Genomic DNA, 21,319 nt, shown 5'->3' with positions numbered 1-21,319 from the left:
GGCAGGGGATACTGATTGGCTATCTTGTATTGGTTGTATGGGTTGTGTACTACACAAATCTAGAGCCTACCCTAGCAGCATACAGCAGACCTGGTGTAATGCCAATCTCTTTCTTTCCTGTCTGATTCCAGTTGCCTCATATCCTGGAACAAAGATCTCCAAACAGCGGTTATGGAGTAACTGGCTGGAGTATTACATGATCATCTTGGGGGTGATACATTATTGCCATTCTGAATTTTTGGTTGTTTTCTACTTCCAGACTATATGGCTACAAATAGCCACACATTATTTGCACATTTTCCCATCATGAAGTGGAGCCTATTTCCTGATGCCCATGAGAAATAGGTTGTGTCACGTGGCATGCTTTGAACAATTGAATATGGCAAAAATGATGGCATGAGAGTTTCAAGTCAAGGCCTCAAGAGGACTTGCAGCTTCTGCTCTTGCTTTCTTACAACTCTTCTGCCACTGTGTAAATGCTGGGCTAGTCTCCTGGAGGATAAGATACCACATGGAGCAGAGATGAGTTTTCCCAGCTAAGAACCCAACCACCAGACATGTCAACCACTAGACATAAATGAGAACATTATAGATTACCCAGTCTCGGCCAAACTACCAGCAGACTGTAGAGATCAGCTGACCTGGCCACAATCAGATGAACCACTGAGTTGACCTAAAAAATTGGGACAAATAATACATTTTTAAATTATTCTAAACCACTAATTATGGGATAGTTTGTTACACAGTAAAAGCTAACTGATACATGGACATGGAGGGAGACCACTCTTGTCTATGCTCTGAAAGTTGAGTGTGATTTCTGCTTTGCTTTGGCCAATGACAAATGAGCAAAAGTGGTAGGAGTCATTTCTTTGAGGAAGATTTTAAGAGCCAGGGCACAATTCTCCATCTCCCTCTTCATTGCCATGGTCACCAACAGTGTTCTAGATGGTGGGAACTTCAACAGTCTGGGACCTTGAATGACAATGATGTGGAGCAGAATATACCATGCATTTCACATAAGTACAAATGCACCTTTACCACTTTGGCCACTGAGATTCTGGAGATATTTGTTATCACGGAATCACCTAGCCTGTACTGATTAATACATCTCAGTCCAAAAGCCCGAGATGTCCTTCTCTGTTCCAGATGTACAGCAATTTGCATGGATCCTGATCCTGGAGGGAGCTTTCCACCATCTTCTCTTTCCTCTTAGAAATTACACGTTCTTCATTTCTATCCTCCCTCAGAAATAAACTTTATCTTCACTTACCAAAACCCTTCTGCCTTTCCTCAAGGAGGAAGGAGAGGAAACTTTTTTTGTTGTTATTTAAAGAAATGTGGAACAAAGGAAGGTATTCATTCATCGCTCATTCAATTGTTCATTTGATGAACATTTTAGAGGAGCTCGTTTTATTCATTCATTTACTCACTCCTTTATTCATTCAGCAAATCCTTATTGAGCACCTACTGTGTGCTAGCACCTACTATGTGCTGCAAACAGTTGTGGGTGCTGGAAGTGCAGCTGTGTATGAAACAAAGCTCCTGTCCTCACGGAGCTTCCATTCTGCTCAGGGGGTTCTAAGCATAAACAGATAGCTATATAATATAATATCAAGTAGTGAAAGATGCATAAAAGAAAGGACAACAGAGAGAAGCAGGGTAAGGAGCTGGAGAGTGACTGTGGCTGTTTTTCAGATAGGGTAAATAGAAATGTCTTCCCTGAATGAGTAACAGTTCAGCAGAGGCCTGGACAAAGCGAAGTAAGCTGGGTAACTTGCCGAGGGAAGGGAATGCCAGGCAGAAGGAACAGCAGTATGAAGTCCCTGAGGCCTAGTTTTGTTACTGAACGTTCAGTGGAGAGAGAAGAGAGAAGCACACTCAGTGAACATCTCCCATCTCCCGGAGACGTTATTGTGTGATCTCACCACACTTAAAATCATGGTGGCATTGTGCTGAGTGTTCACCAAAATCCACATGTCCTGGCCTTCTTTGCTGTCCGGAGAAGCCAATCCAGTGGGAGCTAAGCATGGAGCATTTTGTGTACTCCTACTGGACCAGCCACCCACTGTCCTCCCAGTTCCTTGACTGGAGCAGCCTGTCACGTTGCCTTCTGAAATGTTTCTCTTTGCACATCATTTTTGTGAGCAGAATTAGAAACTTAAGTGGAATTGTGGAGAAGGTGCCCAGACTTCAGCTACTGGGCTGACTTCACTCTCTTTTTACTTTGAATTCAGTCTGATTCTGCTTACAACTCACAAGCTGTGTGCTTCTTCCCTGGGTCAGTGACTCAGTGGATTGTCAACAATTATGTTGCATTATAAATAAGTCAAAACTCAGTAGTTTAAAGCAATGGTTACATATCCCCGTGCACCTGTGAGTCAGCCAGAGTCGGCTAATCTGAAAAAGACTCAGCTGGATGACTCTGCTCCATGTGTCTCTCATCCTCCTCCCGGGGCATTTGCTGTCACAGCTAGAATAGAGATGCTAAAGGGCAGGTGGGAGTACTTGAGGCCTCTTAAGACCCAGGCTTGCAACGGGTTCATTGCTGCCTCTGCCCAGGTGCCATTGATCGAAGCAAGTCCAAAGCCAAGGGCTGGGAAGGTACGCACCACCCACAGTGAGAACATGGCAAAGATAGGGATACAGGAGGGAGTGAATAATTGGGGACAATTGTTCAGTCCATTCCAGATCACAACTCTTGCAGAAGACACAAGAGTTTTAAACGATGGTTGACTCAGGACGGTCTCATCTGCCTAAGGGAAAAAGCAGAACTTTTTGACGTTTTCAAAGGACTTCAAAGGAAACCAGAATGGTTATTTATGTTCATCATGACGTGACTCATACAAGTTGTGTGATTTTAAAAATAGGAAAATTCAATGCTAATTACACAGACTTATGGCTTCCGGCATAACAATAATAATATCTTACATTGCACAGCATTTTAGAGTACATAATGCACTTAAATATTGGATGTCTCAGTATACACTCAAAACAACCCCCTCAAGGATTATTATCCTAGTTTTGAACAGAAGGCAGTGGAATCTTCCGTGACTTGCCCAAGGCCACACAGCTTACCAGTGGCAGAGCCTGGAATTGAGGAAAGCAACCCATACGTGACAGAAGCTAAGGAATTTCCATATCCGAGGTCAGCAAACTGCAGCCCAGGGGTCAAATTCAGTCTGTAACCAGTCTTTATAAATAAAGTTTTATTTGTACACAGTCTTGCCCATTTATTTACACGTTGTGGTACTTCTATAGGCCGAATCGAGTGTATGTCACAGGGATCAAAGGACTGACAAAACCTAACGTGTTTATCTCGCCCTTTATAGAGAAAGTGTGCCATCTCTTGACATATACAATCTCACTTTTTTTTAAAGGTATTTATTTATTTATTTATTTGACAGAGAGAGAGAACAAGTAGGCAGAGAGGCAGGCAGAAAGAGAGGGGGAAGCAGGCTCCCCGCTGAGCAGAGAGCCTGATGCGGGGCTTGATCCCAGAACTCTGGGATCATGACCTGAGTCGAAGGCAGAGGCTTTAACCCGTTGAGCCACCCAGGCGCCCCTACGATCTCACTTCTTAACTTAATGTTTTAATCTGTACTATACTCACATGTTGCAAAATCCCCTAAATATAAAAACGAAAGCAGAGAAAGTCACCTCCATCCCTGTCCTCTCAGGCAGGGTCCCCACCCCCATGAGAGCCCCTGTGATTAGTCCTCATGTTTCTTTCCAGAGATGGATTTAGAAGCCAAAATTCTTCCCACTTTTCAACAGGATTTCACGTAATTCTCACAAAATCCCCAGAAGTTGAGACGGATTAGCCCCATTTTACTGACGAGGAGACAGAGGCCTGTCTGAGGTGGCGGGCTGGCAAGGTGGCGTGGGGGCCATTTGCTGCCCCAGACCACAGGACCCCAGGGCCTGTGATTTCCCTTTGCAGGCCAGGGGCTCACCTGAATTGGGGGCCGCACTCACTTGCAGGGGAGCCCCCCACCTCCTTTAGTTGGTCCCCACCACCACCAAGTGCTGCTTTCTCCCTATTCCACCCCACCCCCATCTCTTTAAAAGTGAAAATATCAGGCATACACAAGGCAGGGAGAAGACAATGAAAAATACAATGGGCTTCCTGTCCCCGTCAGCATCTTCCTCAGCATCATTCTGCTTTTTGTGTTTCTCTTTCCCTCCCTTTTTTGGTGGAGTTTTTTTTTTTTTTTTTTAAATTCCTATCACAGCAAATTAACCATTTTAAAGTGAACAAGCCTGCAGAGATTAGGACATTGATAGCCATGCCACCACTGCCCCTGTCTCGTTTCAGAGCAAAAGAGATCTTGTGTCCATGACAGTCCTCATTCCCCCCTCCCCCAACCAGAAATTTACTTACCCCCTCCATGGATTTGCCTGTTCTGGATGTTTCATATAAATGGGATCATATACCAGGTGACCTTTTGGTGTCTGGCTTCTCTCACTGAGCATCCTGTTTTCAAGGTTCATCTGTGTTCTCCCGCAAGTCAGCCCTTCGATCTTTCTTTACAGCTGAATAATATTCCGTTTGCATGGATAGACCACGTTGTCTTTATCCATTTGTCCCTTGATGGATGTTCTGGTGGTTTCCTGGAAACATCTTCTCATCTCACCCATAAATACTTCAATATGAATCTCTAACCAATAAGGCCCTAAAAACAACAACAACAACAACAATACGATGAAAATACCATCAACATACTTTTAAAAAATGAACACTATTTCCTTAGGATTCCATAACACCCAGCCTGAGTTCCATTTTCCGTCTAAACCACGCCACTTTCTTAGATATAGATGGTGATCATTTCAGGGTGTGTACAAATGTGGAATCGTTAGGTTGCCCACCTGGAACTGATAAAATGTTCTGTGTCAATTAGACCTCAATTTAAAAAAAAAAGCAACAACAGTGCTTTCCCCAGTAAGATAGATATCCCTACTTTGACTCCACCTTCCGAAAAATATGGGGTCTTTCTGTGCCCCCAGAAGCCTCTTAGAGGAAAAACATTACCCTCTCTAGGAGGGCCCCTTTAAACAGAATCACAGGAGGGTCGCTCAGTTTTAAGTCCTTGCCTATGGCAGGAAACCCTGGAACTTGCAATCAATTGCCTTTTTTTTTTTTTTTTTTTTTTTGCTTGGAAGGGCTGTTTTCCTTTTTTCTGCTTTTCTGTTCAAATTATACAGCCCCTCGGGCTAAGGAGAGGTGGGGGGTGGGTAAGGGAAAGCTGTTTGGAGAATGAACAGAAAGGACTCAGGGAGGGGGTTAGCAGCTGTCTGCTAATGATTGTTTTTTTTTGTAAGAGCATCAATAATTTAGGTTGCGATTGGCGGAGGGGAGACGGTTAAATTCTAAGCGTGATTCCACAGTCTGCTGCTCACGCGTGTTCTACACGCCCCCTCTACAGACCCCCCAAGTGGAAGAGGGAGAGCCCTCATGTTACCATCTTTCCTCTGCTTCTTAAGAGAAGCCCGTCCGAAGGGAGGTGGGCTGGAGAATAAACAGCATCCTTCTAGAAACTAGGGTCCTGCCCCGTGCTTGCTGGGAGGTCGCTGGTGTGGTGCTCAGGGGCTAGGAGAAGACAGCAAAAAATTAATTTTCCCCTGAGGAGCAATGGGGGGACACGTCCTTGGTTGGATCCACCGCCCCGAGCTGGGTCCCGGTGGAGCACTTTGCTGGAAATGATCAGTTGCTGATGAGCTGTCGATCCTCCCCTCCCTCCTCCCAGAACCAGGGAAACCTCCTCCTCCTTCTCTTTTCCCCCCTGGCAGCTGGCACAGCAGCCCCACTTGGCGCTTGCCTTTGTGGGGAGCCCTCCGCTCAGAACACGGCTGCTCCTGGCGTCCCCCCTTCTTTCTCTTCTTCTCCTTTCCATTGGATGGGCAATGGGTGCGTGGGCTTCGGCCGGCTCGGCTCCCCAGGCGCTGGCAAGGTGGGACCCTCAGGACAGCTGGAGGACCCGCTGCGCTGTCCACTAGCCTTGCCGCGGGAGGAGCCCCGGAGCTCATGAGATACAGGTGAGTGAGTGGGGCTTCCAGGGCTGGGGACGCCGGGGCTCGGTCCTTCGGGAGAACCCAGTTCTTACTTCCTTGCTGCAACATTACCTCCATCTGCAAAGGTGGAAGCGCGATGACCTCCCTCATCCCCTTCCTAAGAATAGTATTTGGGGGTGGGGGGTGGGGAGAGACGGTTTATTTCCAGATTTTACTTGTTTCTGTCTCAAAAACCGCTTCCCCTTTCTGAATAGTTTCTCTGCGCAGGAGGTAGGGGGCAGAACCCTCGTTTGCAATGCATACTGGTTTCTTGAAAATCCAGTCTCTTTGAACCGCTTTTAGCCACTTTGCAGCGCCTCTGTCTTTGCCACTTGCCCTGGGCTTGTGCTGTTTCCCCAGTGATTAGTTTCTGATCTAAGCCAAACTGTACTTTTTTGTGTCCTCCGCTCCCATCCCGCCTTCACTCAAGTCTACATGAGCGGCTCTCTGCTTTGAGACCCAGGCAGGCTCTACAGGGGACCGGGCTCGGGATCATGAGCGCCTCCCCTCCCCCATCGCTTCTGCCTTTGGGGGGGGGGTCCCCCAAGCAAAAGTTGCCTCCGCCCGGTGTGTCCCGGCCTTGTTTTCTGTGCTCAAGGTTGCGTGAATGCGTTGGAAAACGGGAGATGGCAGATGGAGTTTAGGCTGTTGAGAATAATTACATCGTCTTAGGAAACCGCTTGCTCCGTTTAATATTTAATATCCTCCCCTCCCTTGAGCCAAATGACAAGCAGCGACAGCGCTTGTCACCCCTCTAGGCCAATCTCTCCCTTTTATTTTGGACACACTTGACTCTCGGGGTGGCTTTTGTTCCTCAAGGAGTGAGAGAGACTGGCAGCGGGATCCTTCTCCCGTCCCTCTTGCTCTAGTTGCCGGACAGCGACAGCCTTGCAGGACACGTGCCCCGGCGGAGACCGCAGGGGGCCGGAGGGGGAGGCTGGCGGCTGGGTTCCTCCTGTGTTCTCCGGGGCTCCTGCTTGGGGGGCCTGGGAGACTGAGCCCCGAGAAGGAACCTGAATAGATTGTAAACAGGAGGACTGAGCACCTTTCCGGAGGCGGCAGCCTCACTGGGGCTGAACAAACAGGAGGGGGAGCCCACACTGGCGCCCCCTCACTCCTTAGCTCTGAGCCAGGGTCCTGGGGATGGGTCTCCACGTGTCGCTTTTCCCGTTCAGAGTTCAGGACTTCAGACCATCCTTGCCATTTCCCACGCAGACTCTTCCAGGGACAGTCTTGGGTCCCTTGCAGGGGCGTGGGGGTGGGGGAGTGGGGGAGGGTGGTAGGGTGGGGAATGGAGGGAGCCCGGGGGTCTGTATTTGGTGCTGGTCCCTCCCGTCCCACTTGGTCTCTAGGCCCTAGGACACCCCAAACCTAGGCTTCAGGAAGCCCCCGAAACTCCAAATGTCTTGAGTAGCTGAGATTATCCCTGTTGATATGTTTTTCCTCCAGAGATTTGCAGAGAGCCTACAGATGTCCCTTAGGGCTAAATGCCATCTTCCTCTTGGAGGGTTTAATAAGTGGGATTTAACTCTGTTCTGCTGTGTGCCACCGCTCTCCCCTCCCCACACCCCAATAAACAGAAAGATCAGGACCAAGATTCCAGAGACAAAGAATAGATTTGACATTGAACAAAGTACTGGGCAAATGACCCACAAAGTCATGCCCAGGGCAGCTCTGGGACATCAGAAACTCTGGTGGAGGGTTTTACTTATTTATTTTATGATTCTTTTTGAAATGTTAGCTTACAGGACCAGAGGGCCCTAATGACCTGGGGCAAGTGATGGGAGATTCTGCTCTAGTGTCTTCACTGTGACAGGCAAGGACTCTTGGGTTGTTCTACCCCCTCTGGCAAGGCTAAGCCTGTCTGAAGGAAGAGGCTGACTGACTTCGCTGCTCATCAGAATCCCCAGACCTTCCCTCTGAAAGAGCCAGCAGCACCCTGGAGGAATGCAGAGTCTTAGGTCCCGCCCAGCCCTGCCCATCCCAGAACTGGTGGGAGCATCGCAGGACCCTCAGTGCGTCACTATTCTTGGCTGACCACCAGGTGAACCCTGGTGCCCCCTTCCTAGAGTTCCTGGAAGGCCTGGCTGGGTGACGCACAGTCCTGGGTAGACAGGAGTTGCTCATGAAATCTTGGCTACTTTTTTAACAAGCAGTTTTTTCTTTTTAAATTCACTTTTAAAATTTGTTTCTTTTTTTAAAAAAATATTTTTATTTATTTATTTAAAAAAAAAGATTTTATTCACTTGACAGAGGACACAGGCAGGGGGAGGGGCAGGCAGAGGGAGAGGGACCTTGATGGCGGGCCTCGATCCCAGGATCCTGGGATCATGACTTGAGCCAAAGGCAGCCCCTTAACTGACAGAGCCACCCAGGTGCCCCTGTTTCTTTTTTTCAAAATGAAAAAAAAAGTTACATTATTTTAGAAAGAGGACTTGTCACTGGATGTAGTTACGGTGAGTTTTAAAAGAAAGGCCAAGGACATTAGGCTTTTGATAAATTGGCTACTTTTAAAGTACTCTCCAGAGCGAGGGCGTATGTCCAATTTCTTCTTTTCTTTTTAAATTATAAAATACACATAATGCACAATTTACCATTTTAAAGTGCATAATTTTGGGAGAAGATTTATTTTTTAAAGTAATCTCTACATCCGACGTGGGTCTCGAACTCACAACCCCAGGATCAAGAGTTGCATGCTCCCGCTGAGCCAGCCAGGCGCCCCTTAAGGTGTATACTTTAAAGGGATTTAGTACATTCACAATATTGTGCAACCAACCATACCTCTTTCTTGATCCAGAATAGTTCCGTCACCCCGAAGGGAAGTTTCCTATTGATGAAGCAGGCGCTCTGCCTTCCCCCTCCCTGGCAACTGCCAATCTGTGTTCTGTCCCTACTCTCCATATTTCATATAAATGGAATCATACAGGGGTGCACAGTCATTGGAGTGCACGACTTTGCATCTTGGCGTTGTGAGTTTGAGCCCCATATCGGGTGTAGCGATTACTTAAAAATAAGATCTTAAAAAATAGTAAATGGCATTATACAATGGGTCACCTTTGTGACTTTCTTTCACTTCTAATTTCTTTTTTTGTAGCTCACATTTCCCTCTTCCTGCCTTTCACGCGATCCACCTACCCCTGCCCTGAATCATACAGGTCCGATAGGAGTTACAGAACCGCATCGCTGGACCTACTAATCGCATGTTCATCAGTTACTATGAACAAAATGGAGGGGGGCTCAGGCTTCAAACATTTTTTAAGACTGGGTGTGAGGGCTAACCATCTTTTTCTAAAGTGGCTCCAACTTTTGTATCCAGTTCTGTCTCTCCTGCAAATATCATCACTGAAATTTCTTTCAGCCTCAAAGGGAGATAGTTTCTAGATGATTCTGAGAGTTTTAAGATGCCAGGGCACATGTTAGCTGAATCATGGTGGCGCCCAGTGAACATTCAGTAAATATTTGTTGAGAGAAAAAAGCCCATCCGCACAAATAATTGCCATCATAATGAGTTAATGTCATAACATATTAACACGCTCATACCACACACAGCCAATGACTGGCCGAAGGGGCAGAATGAGCTAGGGGGACAGTGAAACCCTCACCCAAGGTCAGAAACAAGTATTGAACAGGGGAAAAAAAAACCCAAAGATGCAGAGTGTGGGCCAAACTACCCCCCTACTCCTGCTGAAGACATTAGAGAGAACAGATGTAGGTTGGTTTAGTTTAAGAAACAACATTTGGAGGAACACTCGTCCCTGGGAGAAATTCCCACCCCCTCCCGGCAGTCTGTCCTTTTTACTTTTATTTATTTATTTTTAAATATTTTATTTATTTATTTGACAGAGAGAGAGAGATCACAAGTAGGCAGAGAGGCAGGCAGAGAAAGAGGGAAGCAGGCTCCCTGCCGAGCAGAGAGCCCAATGCGGGCCTTGATCCCAGGACCCCGAGATCATGACCTGAGCCGAAGGCAGAGACTTTAACCCACTGAGCCACCCAGGTGCCCCTTACTTTTATTTTTAAGAAAAAAATTGTCTAGGGGTGCCTGGGTGGCTCAGTGGGTTAAGCCTCTGCCTTTGGCTCAGGTCATGATCCCAGGGTCCTGGGATTGAGCCCCACATCGGGTTCTCTGGTCAGTGGGGAACCTGCTTCCCCCCTCTCTCTCTGCCTGCCTCTATGCCTACTTGTGATCTCTTGTCTGTCAAATAAATAAATAAGCAAATAAAAATCTTTAAAAAAATAATTTAAAAAAAGATTGTTTGAGAGAGAGAGCACGAGAGAGCACACATGAGCAAGGGCAGAAGGAGAGGGAGAAACAGACTCCCCCGCAGAGCAGGGAGCCTGAGATGGGTTTGATCCCAGGACCCCAGGATCATGACCCGATCTGAAAGTAGATGCCTAACTGACTGAGACGCCCAGGTGCCCTTGACCTTTTTACTTTTAAAACATCCAGCACAGGGGCGCCTGGGTGGCTCAGTGGGTTAAAGCCTCTGCCTTCGGCTTGGGTCATGATCCTGGAGTTCAGGGATCGAGCCCCGCATCAGGCTCTCTGATCCGCAGGGAGCTTGCTTCCTCCTCTCTCTCTCTGCCTGCCTCTCTGCCTAGTTGTGATCTCTGTCTGTCAAGTAAATAAAATATTTTAAAAAAATAAAACATCCAGCACAGATAGAGTCAAGCAAGTTTAAGAGTGAGAGTGAGAGTGAGAGAGAGAGAGAGAGAAAGAGAGAATGATAAATGACAGCATCTGGAATGTTGGTCTGGCTGCCCTATTCCCCAGCCCGGACAAGAGTGATCACTGATCTACCTTTCGACAAGTACTTGCTGTGTCTTTCCCGCAGGCCAGGCACTGAAGTAGACTTGGAGGATTCAGCAGAGAAGGGAATTGCACTGGTAGCCACAGGTGTAAAAATGACAGTGTATCTAGGGCTTACCATGAGCAGGACACTGTTCTAAGCATATTACATAGAAAGAAATTATTTCATCATTTCAACTCTGCCCAGAGAGGTGAACTGGCTTGTCCAAGGTCACACAGCAGGAAGTGGCAGATCCAAGATCCAATATCAGGCTGGCCAGCTGCAAAGATGAGGGCATTTCTCCACCAACTCCCATCAATCATTGGTTGAGGGCTATCCAAGTGTTTTGACTCCCCAGGGCCCCTGGCCCATTCCTCCATTCTGTAGCCGGGATGAGCCCCAGGCAGGGAGTGACAGGTGATGGAGGTAGGTAACCATGGTCATGTGTGGACAGATGTGGAGTGTGGGCACTAGCTAACTGAATTCCCTTGGAGGCTTCCTAGAAGAAGCATCTTTTGAACTGGAGTTGGGATGGGGAGAGGGAAGGGCATTCAGGATGGAGACAGAGAGGTGTGGAAGTCCGGGGTGCTCTCAGGATTGGCACAGGGGGAGTCCTTTTGGAAATATCCAATGGGTGACCTGTTAGTCTATGATGAATTAGGGGGAGGAGATACTCAGGGAGATATGAGTATGGAGGAAGGCATTACGGTTCATCTGAATGGGCAAATGAGGGCCCAAACCATGGCCAGTGGGAGAGGAAGTACTAGGTGGAGTCATCAGCCCTGATGATGAATAAAATATGGAGTGAAGGAAGGGGAGAGGGGGCCCCACAGTGGTTGGGAGGATGAATTCCATTGCATTTGAAATTTCTTGCAAATTTGACGACCAAAGGGCCCTTGTGAACATCTGAGTCTGGGCATCTCCCTTCTCTGCTTAGAATCCTGCATGGCTCCCACCTCACTCAGCAAAAACCCACAAAGCCCTGCACCCTCTGTCCCTGTCACCTCCCTGTCCTCACCTCCTTCCATTTGTCCTCACTCGCTCCACCACTCCAGCCACACAGGCCTCCTTGCAGCTCCTTGAGGACACTAGGCATGCTGCAGCCACAGGCCCTTTGCACTGGCTCTTCCCTCTACCTGGAATGCTTTTCTCCACTCAGACACCCTCATGGCTCCCCCTACACCTGTTTCAGGTCTTTACTCCAAGGTTTCTTCCTCAATGGGGCCTCTTCTGGCCATCTTCTCTACATGACATGCCACTTCCCCTTCCTTTCTCCTCGCCCGGTTTCTTTCTTTCTTTCTTTCTTTCTTTCTTTCTTTCTTTCTTTCTTTCTTTCTTTCTTTTTTAAGATTTTATTTATTTGACAGACAGAGATCACAAGCAGGCAGAAAGGCAGGCAGAGAGAGAGAGAGAGGGGAAGCAGGCTCCCTGCTGAGCAGAAAGCCCGATGTGGGGCTCGATCCCAGGACCCTGAGATCATGACCTGAGCTGAAGGCAGAGGCTTAACCCACTGAGCCACCCAGGCACCCCGCCTCCTTGCCTGGCTTCTTTTCTCTATCTGACATTCTGCATATTTTACTTGTTTATCTTGTTTCTTGTCTGTCTCCCCCACTGGAATATCAGCTCCACGAGAGCAGGGATTGGGTCCCTTTTGTTCACTACTGGGTTCCCAGTGTCTAGAACAGGGCCTGGCACACAGTAGGAGCCCAATAAATACTGCTGGGTTAGTGAATAAATATGTGGGTGAACGAGCAAGCGATGGGAACATAACAAAGGCATGACCTGAATGAAACTGGGAGAAAGAATTCAGCCTGAGATTCAGTGGCAGAATCTGAGATTCAGATTCTCTCCTTCCTCAGTCCTAGCCAATGTCCTGGGGCCGCCCATGAAATCCAGCCATCCCCAGATGATCTGTCCATGCCAGTGGGAGGGAGTACGCATGTCCTGGTTGTGCTGTGATCCGCCAGCAAGGGAGAAAGCAGGTGAAAACAGACAGTTACTGTGTTGTGGCTTCTCACCAGGAGACGGACCTTTGCAGCCGAGCTCAGAGTCGCGTTGGCGGTCTGGTCTCAGCTCAGCCTTCAGCCTCTGCCATCTGGCCTGGCATTTTATTCAGCTCTGTTCTCATGTATTTGGGACAGTTCTGGAGTTTTGCTCCAAGCAATGAGAGTTCTTGCTGGCCCTGGCTTTATTTTTCATGTCACCTTGCTCTTTGCATCTCTGTGCGAAGGTGGGGTGTGGGGTGAGTCCACACTCCCCGAATCGGGGAGCCTTTGTAGATGTCTGTCTCTGCTTATTGTGCCCTTGGTGAGTGGGTGTCAGGACCAGAGGCAAGAAGGTTGATACACTGGGCCACTGGGAATATGTAAGTACCTTTATAAAGATACGTGGGTAGGCACCTGAGTGGCTCAGTTGGTTAAGCAACTGCCTTCAGCTCAGGTCACCATCCCGGAATCCAGGGATCAAGTCCCGCATCAGGCTCCCAGCTCCATGGGGAGTCTGCTTCTCCCTCTGACCTTCTCGCCTCTCATGCTCTCTCTCATTGTCTCTCTCTCTCAAATAAACAAATAACATCTTAAAAAAAAAGATGTGTGGGTGTTTTTAGAACACCTCTTATGATTTTCTTTTTACACACATAGAAAAATTTAACAAAATACACATAACATAAAAATTTACCATTTTAGCCAGTTTTCAAGCATACCGTTCAGTGGCATTAAGGACACTCGTGTTGTTGTGCAACCATTCTTGCCACCCGTCTCCAGAACCTTTCCATCTTCTCAAACTGAAACTCTGTCCCCATGAAACATGGATTCGCCATCCCCTCCTCCCTCCCCCGCTCTGTCTGGGGACAGAGACTGTCTGTCTCTTTGCATTTGACTCTTCTGGGGATCTCATGAAATTGGAATCAGACAGGATTTGTCCTTTTGTGGCTTATTTCGCTGAGCGCCATGTCCTCAAGGTTCACACGTGTTGCGGTAGGTATTAGAATCTCCTTCCTTTTTGGGGGGCCACTGGCTGCCTCGGTCGGTGGAGCGTAGGACTCTTGATCTCAGAGTTGTGGGTTCGAGCCCCACTTTGGGTATAGAGATTACTTAAAAATAAAATCCTTAAAAAAAAACACTTTCCTTCCTTTTTAAGGGTTGAATAATATTCCACTGTCCTATGTACCACATTTGGTTTATCCATTTATCTGTGGGTAGACATCTGGGTTGTTTGCTTGTTACTGGTTTTCGCTCCCACCAACGGTGCACAGGCTTGCCTCTTCCATTCCCCCTTGCCAACACATGTCATCTCTTGACCTTTCGATAATAACCATCCTAATGGTGTGAATATCTCCGTGTGGTTTGGATTTGCATTTCCCTGATGATTTGTGACACCTGGCACCTTTTTACGCTCTTGGTAGCTGTTTGGATGTCTCTTTGGAAAATGTCTATTTAGTTCCTCTGCCCATGAAATTTTTTTTTTGGTAAGATTTTTATTTATTTATTTATTTAACAGACAGAGATCACAAGTAGGCAGAGAGGCAGGCAGAGAGAGAGGAGGAAGCAGGCTCCCCACTGAGCAGAGAGCCCGACGCAGGGCTCAATCTCAGGACCCTGGGACCATGACCCAAGCTGAAGACAGAGGCTTTAACCCACTGAGCCACCCAGGCGCCCTGAATTTTTTTTTTATACTGAGTTGTTTGAGTTCTTTGTAGATTTGGCATGCCGACTCCTTATCAGATCTACGATTTGTAGGCATTTTCTTCCATTCAGTAAGTTGCTTTTTCATTTCTCTGACGGCTTCCTTTGCTGAACAGAAGATTTTCAGTTTGATGTAGTCCCGTGTATTGATTTTCGCTTTTGTTCCTCCCTGTTTAAGTTTTTACTTCTAGGCAGATCTTTGACACTTGCCCCAAACCTGGCTACCTGCTCTGTAGACTGTTTGTTCAAGGCCCGGAAATTACTTTTACTCTCAGCCAAATAAAACATCATCCGGGAGGTGACAAATGCGGTTGAAGGTCGGTTAAAAATGACATTTGGATTATCATCCTCCTGGCTGTTCGAATCCACGGTCCGCTGAATTTCACACTCGTCAGCCTGGACCTCTGGAGGGGATATGATTTCCATGGGACTTAGCAACCTTTCTTTGTGCAGGGTGAGATTAAGATGCTTTATTGACTGAGGTTTAAGCACACAGACGAGACAGGAAGGAGTGAAACTGCCCGAGAGAGCCTCAAACAAGTGGAAGAAAAAGAGGAAAGGCCGAGAGAGAACGAGAGAGAAGAGGCAGGGGGAGTGATTTCACGTGGAGATGTTATTTCTTAGCTCAATCTCCCTCTTTCAAAAAAAAATTTCTATATTTGAGAGAGAGAAAGAGAGCGTTCCAGAGTGAAGGGCAGAGGGAGAGGAAGAAGCAGGCTCCCCAGCCTTACTTGGGGCTCGATCCCAGCACCCTGGGATTGTGATCTGAGCCAAAGGCAGATGCTTAACAGACTGAGCCACCCAGGTGTTCTTCTCTTTCTTTCTTTCTCTTTAAAGATTTTCTTATTTATTTGAGAGAGAGAGAGAGAGAGAGGGAGGGAAAGAGAATGACCAGGGTGAAGAACAGAGGAAGAGGGAGAGAGAATTTCAAGCAGACTCCCCTCTGATCATGGGGGCTCAATCCCAGGACTCTGCGATCATGACCTGAGCAGAAATGAAAAGTCAGACACTTAACTGACTGAGCCACCCAGGTGCCCCTCCTGGCTCTCTCTCTCTCTTTTTTATTTATTTGACACACACAGAGAGAGAGATCACAGGTAGGCAGAGAGGTAGACAGAGAGAGAGGAGGAAGCAGGCTCCCTGTGGAGCAGAGAGCCCAATGCAGGGCTTGATCCCAGGACCCTGAGATCATGACCTGAGCTGAAGGCAGAAGCTTAACCCACTGAGCCACCCAAGTGCCCCCTGACTCTCTTTTTAACGAACGCTTTGGTGTTCCAGACAGGACTCCACACTTGCATGTGCTCCTCTTGAATGCAAAGTTTTGAAAGCACAAGGAAAACATGCGCTGAATGGAGCCAGTGTTGCTTCTCTCAAGTAGTGCATCAGTTAGCGAATGTTGTGGGCTGAGTTGTGTACCCGCCCTCCCCCCAGGTTCATATGAAGAAGCCCTAACCCCCCGTGTGATGGCCTTGGAGATGGGGCCTTTGGGAGTTAGATGGGGTCTCAGGGTGGGGCCTCTCCTGATGGGATTAGTGCCGTTACGGAGGAGACCCTGGAAGGCTTGCTCTTCCTGTCTCCTCCATGTGAGGACGACACAACGAGAAGGTGGCCACTGCAAGCTAAGGAAGTGTTCTCCCCAGGAACTGACCGTGCTGGTCTCAGACTTCCAGCTTCTAGAAGCATGAGGAAATACATTTCTGATGCTTAAGCCGCTCAATCTCTGACTTGGTCTGGCAGCCCGAGCTGACTTGGACAAGCGTGCTGCTGTAACAAAAAGACCCCTAAGGGACGGCAGGTTAATAAGCACCATAAATTTTGTTTCTAACGCACCTGATAGCCCTGGGAAGGTGTTCATGACCAGAAGATGGTTCTCCTTCTCCGCACCGTGCCTCAAGATCATTGGGGGGGCAAAATCCTGACTCCCATAGATTGTTTATGTTTCAGGAGACGTCGGTCTTGCAAGAAAATTGCTCAGTGCCGGACTCTGGGTTGGACCTCAGAGAAAGATCTTGGGAGTCCCATATCCCTGGTCCATAAACCCAGGTCCATATCCCTGGCCTGTCTGCTCCATGCTCTGGGAGCTTGGGTGAGCCACTGTACCTCACCGCCTCACTGAAGCTTAGTCTTACCTGTTACACGAGGGAGTAGATTTCCCACCTCGTCTGGGACTTGTGTTTAGGAGGGGAGACCTGACCTCTGGCTCTTTTCCTGCCCAACTCAAAACTTAGCCATCAAGAGGTGGGGCATGTCTAATTCTTCTTAACGAATTTCCTATGCTTCTTTCAACTTTAAAAAATTTTTATGATGTAACATGCGGGAAAATGTTCAAATGATTTTTTTACACATGCATATATACTGGGTCCCCGTCAGGTCAAGAGTCAAGGAACTTCTGTCTGCCCCCCACCCAGTGTCTTGCCAGGTTAAGCAAATAAAAAAATTTTAGAACACCTGGTTGAAATCAAATTTCAGAGAAGCAGTGAATTGCTTTTTAGTGTAAGTATATCCCATGCAACTGGGCATTCTGTATTTTATCTGGAAGTCTTACCAGCAGGCTCCCTTGTGTTCCATCCCAGTCCACAGCTCCCCATCCCCAAGGTCAAAAGTATTCTTCTGATTCTCTTCACTGTAGATTCGTTCCACCTGTTTTTGAACTTCATGACAATGAAATGATGCAGTGGGGTCTGCTCTGTGCCTGTCTGTGAGCTTCCTCCACATATTGACTTTAACTCATTCTCTTTTTTAAAAGATTGTTATTTATTTGAGAGAGAGACTGAGAGAGAGTATGAGCTGGGGGAGGGGAGGGCAAAGGGAGAGGGAGAAGCAGGCTCCCCATGCTGAGCGAAGAGCCCGACGTGGGGCTCGATCCCAGGACCCTAAGATCATGACCTGAGCTGAAGGAAGATCTTTAGCCAACGGAGCCACACAGGCACACCGCACATTCTTTTTCATTGCTGCATAGTATTCTCTTAGATGGCTATGTCATTGTTTGTTTCCCATTTTCCTGTTGATGGACCTTTGGGTTGCTTCCCGTGTGGAGCTACTATAAATAGAGCTTTATTATTATGACTTTTGGCAGCTTTATGCATTCAGGAGTGCAACTACCTGGCTGTTTTAAGTTGTTCAGTTTTCCTCCCAGACGGGGGGAAAGACATCCACTGGCACAGGGGAATCCTACGTCCTTCCAGTGTGTAGGACGAGCCTGAGAAGTTTTACAGAATGGTTTTCCTTTGCTTTTTCGCTTCATTGCCGTACTTCCATTAATTTTCAAGGGAGCTAAAGCTGCTTTACCAGTAATTAGTGCTTGTTTCACTCATGGGTGGTGACTCCCAGTCCCTAGCACAGCTGTGTAAATGTTCCTGTCCACGTGCAGGGGATCACAGCAGACCTCCAGACTTCCCTACGGTCGCCTCCCTCCCCACTCCTTCCCCAGAGCTCCGGCACCAGCCCATACTAATCACAGCATCTCCAGGCACCATCTGGTTGCCATGGAGACTCAGGCTGGTCCAGGCATGGCAGTGGGGGTCCGTCCCCCACCTCAGGTGCGGCTTCAATTTGGATTCGGAAAGTGGTGGATACAGTGATACCTGGTGCTTTGTAGAATTCTGTTCTTACAACATTAACAGTACAGCTCACTGTGGCCTCAGGCTTCACATGGCTTATGTTCTCCTATTTGCTTTTCCCCATTGTCTTCTCTTTGCACCGTCTGTTCGTGGAACCTGGCTGCTTCTGAGGGAAGCAAACCCCACATGCTTTGCCATTTCCTCTGCGCTGTGGTTGGGCAAACAGAGAGAGGGAACAGCACACCTGGCCATGGGGCCCAGCAGGTGCCAGGGACGGACACCCGGCTGGGAAGTGCCCGCTGGCTGGGGAGGTGTTTATTTCTCATGTGTACACATGGGACAGCTGGGGCTCCATTGGAACCGCTCCGCGGAGCATGCCGGATGGTGTGGCTGGAGCAGCTGTCCCCCATCCCCACGGCAGCCAGGCTCTGCCTGCCACAGAATCAACAGCAAAGCCAGTGTGGACCACGTGCTTTTCATGGGTTAGTGCAGTGCTCAGGATGTTGCCTTCCCACAGGTTGGCTCGCTGACCCCTCATGATGGCTCTCTCTGGTACCTCTCACCATCTCCGTGTTATGCAGGAGAGAACAGACTTGGAGGGTTCAGTAATTTGCTGGGGACAACACGGCAAGTTAGTTGATTGTGTGCTGGGGTCAGACCTGGCATCTTCTTTCCCACCATCCTTCATCCTTTCCCTACTCAGAAGTCCAGGACCCCAGGCAGTTGCAAGTGGTTCAGGATGTTTTCCTGGGTAAACCCATTCCTGAGATCATTCATTCAGACAAGAAATATTTAAGGCACCAGCGACCCAGCAGCAACAATGCAGGTCAAGATCCTTGCCCTGGCGGTGCTGACTTCCTTTGGGGAAGGCAGATGTTATCCAAGCCTGAACGTAAGTGCCAGTCCCACCCAGAGAGGGACCAGCACCATGAGGAAGACTGGATGGAGGATGTGATGGGGAGTGCCTGCATTTGATCAGAGCCCCAAATGATGAAAGGGAGATGGCCTGCCGGAGATGTGGGGAACAGCATTCTAGGAAGAGGGAACAGCAGTGGCAGAAGTGGAATGAACTCGGCAGAGACCAGGAATGGTCAGGAGGTCCATGAATCTGGAGCTAAGAGGGCAAAGGGGAGAAGAGAAAGGGATTAGTTCAGGGAGAGGGGACAGCCCTGTAGGGTGTGGCTTTTAGTCCTGTAATAGGGGCAGTGCTGACCATGGACTTTCAGAAAGACCCACTGGCCGCACAGCAGTATGCGGAGTGGGAGGTGGGAGTGGGAACAGAGAAGCCCACTGACCTGGGAGAGGCAGCTACCTGAGTCCAGGTGAGTGTTGTGGTGGGGGTGGGGGGGCATGCAGTGGCCAGAAGTGATCGGATTCAGGATATATTTTGGAGGTGAGTAGTTGGGACACAATGCATCTGACGCGGGGAGTGGAGGCAAGTGAGCCAGGAGTGATTGTTCATTTTGTGGTTTGGGCATCAGGGTAAATCGGGAAACCCACATCGAAATGGGGAGCCCAGGAGTGTGTGCTGTAGGACAGGGTGGGGAACGGAGCATCCTGGCTTGGGGCTGTGGGACAAGCAGGTGGATATCTCATATGTCACCTGGGGTGTATGCCTTAGGTCTCACCTTTCCTGCTCCTCCTCCCACCTTCCCGGGTATAAATACACCTTCTGTAGATGTGTGGGACTTTCTCCATCAAGGTGCTTCCACTATGCCTGGTCTCTGGGGTTTTAGCAAAGTGATAGGTAATACACAACACACCCAAACTGTCAGCTAGATTCTTTTTTTTTTTTAATACTGATGCAGTAATAATTTTGGGGGGGGGGGAGGGTCGACTCCTGCAGGTAGAAAAGGAACCTGATAGCAAGGCACTTGAATCTACCTTCTCTCCTCAGCTTTATTTCTGTAAAATGGGAAGGAAAATGCCTTCTCTGTGTGTGTGCTTATAAAAGGAATAACAGAATTTGTTTTCCACACAAAGAAAATATATGCGGGAAAACATGAAGACTTTATAAATACATGATTGCAGATGTTTTAGAGTAAGGTTTCATGAGAGTAAATTGGAGCATAAAGGCATCATGAAGGATAGATCTATTAAACTCCGTCAGTTAGAAGATTTGGAAAAAACCAGAGGGTAACTCTTGTCATTAAACTGATAATGAACTGATCTGCTTAGGAGGGGCTAGGAGAGCACTTTGGATGCTTCCAGCAAGATGAGAGGAGATAATTGGCATTTGGGGGAGATAAGCTTCCATTCCCACACCTATTTTATTTATCTGTTTATTTTTGGAAATCCAGAGGTGGCCTGAACCCATCTCCTTACACCTCTGGGTGTTAAGGTGACTTATACGACATTTGCCTGTGAGAGTCAGCCTCCTAACTCTATTTCATTCATGCTAGCCTTCCGGTGGGTTTGCTTTTCTTGGACAGATGCAGAGTGGCTAGTGGTGGGGACTTTTCAGGTGGGACAAATAAGTCTGAGATTGAAAATATGACGCTGGGTGAGGTGGGCATTCTGAAAGCCATGGACTCTCACTCCAGGAGGAAGCAAGTAGAGTCATCCCCATTGTCTCCAAGGTCCCATAAGCTCTGCCCCATTGTCTCCCCACCCTCATCTCCTCTACCCCCTCCTCAATCATTCAAAACTGCTAGGCCTCTGCATTGCTCCTTGAGCAAAGTCGTACGTTGTCTGGCGTCAGGACCTTTGCACCTGCTCTGCTTTCTACCTAGAACACTCTTCCCTCAGATACCCACGTGACTCCTGAATTACTTTCTTACGACCTCTGCTCACATGTCATTCCCTCAGTGGGCCATCTCTGACCTCTTTAGTACAATAACCAGCCCACGCAATACTTCCTATCGCCTTTATTATGGACTCAGTTGGGTCCCCCATTCTTGTATTGGAACACCAACCCCCCAGTACCTCAGAATGTGGCCGTATTTGGAAATAGAACCTTTAGAGAAGTAATTAGAGTAAAATGAGGTCATATAGGTGGGCTGTAATCCAGTGTGACTGGTGTCCTTGTAAGAAGAGGTTAAGACACAGACATACACTGGAGAAAGGCCATGGGGAGGCGCAGGGAGAAGACAGCCACCTACAAGCCAAAGAGAGGGCTCCAAAGAAATCAGTGCTGCCAACACCTTGATCTTGGACTTGCAAGGCTCCAGAATTGTGGGGAAATAAATTTCTGTTCCTTAAGCCACCCACTCTGTGATATTCTATTATGGCATCTCCC

The 21,319-nt window shown here is 48.1% G+C and overlaps 1 protein-coding gene across 11 annotated transcripts in view; it reads left to right on the top strand.

The window, feature by feature from the left end:
- Positions 1-5,843: 5,843 nt before the first annotated feature.
- Positions 5,844-21,319, top strand: part of CACNA1A (calcium voltage-gated channel subunit alpha1 A) — a 286,598-nt gene continuing 271,122 nt past the window's right edge. For 9 of the 11 annotated variants that reach the window (XM_045990607.1, XM_045990606.1, XM_045990604.1 and 6 more), the window contains exon 1: positions 5,844-6,033. The gene's annotated coding sequence lies outside the window, so the exon portion shown is untranslated. The remainder of the gene's footprint in view (positions 6,034-21,319) is intronic. The other 2 variants (XM_045990605.1, XM_045990610.1) reach the window with 1 other exon arrangement.

This window comes from Meles meles, chromosome 20, assembly GCF_922984935.1.
Source record: "Meles meles chromosome 20, mMelMel3.1 paternal haplotype, whole genome shotgun sequence".
Classification (NCBI taxonomy): Eukaryota; Metazoa; Chordata; class Mammalia; order Carnivora; family Mustelidae; genus Meles; species Meles meles.
Note: the sequence above shows the minus strand (reverse complement) of the source record. Positions and strands in the feature narration are given on the sequence as shown.